Below are 4,234 nucleotides of genomic sequence, written 5' to 3' on the forward strand. Positions count from 1 at the left end.
AAAGCCAAATATTTCAGGGATTTAACCCCAGAGCCAACACAAAAGAAAGAACCTTCCCCTAGAATTGAGGCCCTAGATCAATCCGCTAAATTTGGACTTCCAATCTCTTAAACTATGAGAGAATACATTTCTGTTTGTTACAGCTGTTCATGTGTGTTGATTCTATTATAGCAGCACTGGGGGCGTGTTATCAGGAGAGACCAGTCCCCGCAGAAGGACAGTTTGCTTGGTAAAGTAAAGGGGCAACAAAACAGAGGAAGTACTTGGACCAGAGAGATGGACAGAGTGACTGTAACAATGGTTCAAACATAAGAACAATGTGAGGATGGTGTGGGTGTTTGCTTTGTTGTAATAGGGTCACTAGAGGGCAGGGCCAGTTCAAGCGCACCTAACAGCAGATAACCAAGATATTCAAGAAGACGCAAGAGAAATTAATCCTGAAAATGAGAATGTACACCATGAGAAAGCGGGTAACTGACTACGATGCCACCATAATTAGTCGGTTGGGTCAGAGCGAAAAATCGCAATTGAGAAAAGGAGAGAAGTTTTCACGTCTAAACTGGATCTGAGGATAAAGGCAAAAGGGTGGATTTTGAACAGAGAAGATGCTAGGATACTCTTTATAGCGTGCTTCTGTTAAAATGGAGTTCAGGAATCTTTAAAGTTATTATGAAGAAACCATACTGAACCTTTTGAAGAGCCTTACCACTTTGTTCTCAGCGAAGGACGAATCGTGTGAGAGGCAGAGGCAGCAATGTGCCCTTCCCTTCTGTTCCCAAGAGACTTACCCTTAGCCCTTGATTTAGAACCTCACTGAATTTACAATGACAGCGTGCCTCTGTAGTTCAATGGTCATCATAAAACCCATTTAAACATCGTCAGTCCCTTTCACCTCTTGCTGGAAAACCTCTTACTTCTCCAAGAGTGATGTTAGATTCAGTCTATATAATCAACTATACATAAGCAGGGAACTTGCTAACACTGGCTGTGCATTACCAGTTTCAATGCAGTAGTTCTATATACTTGAATGTGTAATAAATAAATAATAACAGGCTAGATTATTCCTAGAAATTGAGAGTGTTACCTTGTGTGAAGAGGAAAAAATTAGATTTGCTAGGCTATTTTTCCCCAGCCAACACATGATTAGCAAAATTTCTGCAGAAACATATAGGTCAGGGTTGTGGAGAATATTTAAACAAAGTACTGAAGGTTTCAATGAGTAAAAGTATAGTCTTCGGAGATAAAGACCTTTCTGTGCGTTATCCCACAGCATCCATAATTCTGGATTTGGTGTGGCCTCGAAAGCCTTTCCCCAAAGAACAAATCATGAATTATTTAGTCTAGATTATTGTAGCTTTACACTGAGTTCAAAACAGAGAGCAGCATTACTTTTACTATATTTATTTTGAAAAGGTTCAATAATCAAATTGAAATTAAAACAGCGCATTCTGCTGTGTATATCATTTTCTTCTAACACATTTATCACTGCCACTATTTTAATTCTCAAGCTCTAGCTCAGAAACACATACATATTACCCTAAATTGATAGTGCATACAATAAAGTATCTTTTTCATTAACTCTTCCAAATATTCAATATGCTTCCCTCAGACCCTTTAATAAAAATAAAATTGACAATTACTAAATTGTAAAAGTACAAATTCCCATATCTATATATACTTGATTTCTTTATAAGAGTCACACATATTTAACCATAAAAGCAATAATCCACCAAATAAAATCTGCTGGTGGGTCAATTTTGACCGATAGAGCAGAATATAGCTGCCCAGGGATTTCCGCAGATGTAAATGTTTCTGAATGCAGACTGCCACATGTTTCACCTGTGCGGAGTCCGGTGGGCGCCAGCTGCTGGGTCTTCTTTAACAGATGGGCACTTTAACGACCCTACCATCGGAGTCCCTTTCTATCTAGAGGAACTACATATAGTCTGGAATAATTTGGAATTCGGAAGCTCTTTGTTTGAATTTCTACTGAGTAAATTTTAGCGTCATAACTTCAAAATCCGTGGTTCAAACCAAGCAGCTGCCGAGGAGAAAGGTGCGGCTGTCTGTGCCTGTCACGATTACAGCCGCAGGCACTGCAGTAAAGTCACGAGGGGCCGGAATAAACGGAGTGACTGACTATCTCTTTGCTGTTGGCTTTCTGTAATTCACTATTTATCCACTGAAGTGTCTTGGGTAAGTTCCTAAAACTTCGGTTTCTTCATGTTCAAAATGTCAATAATAACACCTTATAGTAGAGGGCTCTTTGGAAAACCAAAAAAAAAAGTACATTTTGTGAAACAAGCCTTGCTATTCTAATACTCAGTGACGTTGCTTTTCAAGTGTCATTGGAGTTTATGTGCAACTGTTGTGCCGGTAACAGTTCTTGAGGTGCAATAGGGTTGCATTTCCGGTACTAAAATTTTACTTTATTGGCTCACTTCTCTGAATCTCATGTTATAGAGAGATACCAAGTCTGAGTCTTTAGATAAAATTGCTGTAGCTGTTTCCTCACCATTTAACAAAGCCAAATTAGTTTAACAGCCCCCAACTGTCAGAAAGAACGTTCACGAGAGAGGAAAGTAAAGGAACATCTGCCAGAGTATGGCAAGGCCCACAGACAAAGGATCAACAGAGCGGAGAGTGGCCTGCAAGACTGCTAAAGATGATAGACAAGTGGAGATGGACAATTATATATTTTTAAGTGAAAGCTAGAGTAGGCTTGCATATGTCCTGGAAAATACTGCAGAAAATGAACAAATCTGAGATATAAATGAAACAAAAAAAAATAAGAGAGGTAAATCCTAGGCTGATGGAGAACCAATACCAACACATAATAAAAATCATTCTGAAGTAGACTGTTGAGGGCAGATTCAAAACCTCTCTCAAGGTGGCCCAGTGGATGAGATGGAGAGAAAATATCACCTGAATGCTAGTGCAACGAAGCGTGCCAAAAGGTACGCTTTATTACATTGATGGGCGCCAGCTTCAGCAACATCTAGACATATGCTAAGAATCTGGCCATGTTTCACCCTTACTTAATATTTTGGTCATTTGGTATCAGTCGGTATTAGGAATGATGGTGTCCTAATAATAACGGCATTTATTAAATCTCTGCTAAGTACAAGACTCTGGAGAGCATTTCTTCTACTATTCCATGTATTCCTAAGGAGGTTAGGCACCGAAGGGTTTAATAACTAGCTCTAAGTCTCAACGGTTGGTTTAGCTGAAGTACAAGGATTAGAACTCAGCTGTTTCTGCACAGAATGTTCCTTAAGTATTAAACTATATTGCCATTCAGTATACATGTGCTAATAACATTTAAAATGCCAACATTTAAAGGAAAAACAGATAAGTTGGATAGCCAAATGAAAGACCAAACCAGTTGTTGTCAAGTCAGTTTCCCGTGAGAATGGCCATTTGGGCTTCAGGGGTGAAGAAATGGGGTGGAGGTTGCATTTCACTTTGACTACAGGAGAGAGGAGAATCCAACACCACATCTGCCCAAGAATGAATCCTATGATGGTGTCTGTCTGACATGCCTCCTCCTCCAGCCTTCTGTACCTTATTCTGACATGAACAGTCTCTCCCAGAGGATTCTACTTCACCCTTAGGTTCAGAGCTCACAGACACTGCTCGTGGTAATGGAATTTGCTAGGGGAGCAGGTTTCAAAATGATAGCAATAAGGTTCTTTTGTCTGCCATCCCCTCTTCTCTGCCAGCCTGCAGGCTTGTCTCTCTCTAGTCCTCAGATTTTCAGTCACCTGGCCCTTTGACCACTGCCAGGCTCAGACAAGTGTTACAAAGTTCCTCCAGCACTGACAAATACCCAAATGGCACCCAGAGTAAATGCCCCAAAGACACTCAGCTTTACTTGCTTTGTGGGAAGAAATGTCCGCTGTTGGGTCTCACCGTCTTGGTGTTGCTTCTCTGCTCTGTCTCAGGGTCTGGGCACTGCTGCTCAGCTGCCTCTCCTTTTAGGGATCTTCGATATACCTCACTCCTACTTCTTCTTTCTGGCTGGTTGTAAGATGCTTTCTGGTCCTACATTTCAGTGTAAGGGCAAAACTGACCAGTCCCTTCGATCAGAGTTGTAGACACCCTATTTGCACGGTCCACACAGTTATTTGGTGAGAGTTCAAAAGACTGTGGATTGAAGGCTCATGCCACAAAATTTCACTTTCCTGCAGAAGTAGAACTGCCCTCATGGGTGCATCTCAATGGCTGTGGCCAC

The sequence above is a fragment of the Tenrec ecaudatus genome, chromosome 14, assembly GCF_050624435.1.
Source record: "Tenrec ecaudatus isolate mTenEca1 chromosome 14, mTenEca1.hap1, whole genome shotgun sequence".
NCBI classification, from domain to species: Eukaryota; Metazoa; Chordata; class Mammalia; order Afrosoricida; family Tenrecidae; genus Tenrec; species Tenrec ecaudatus.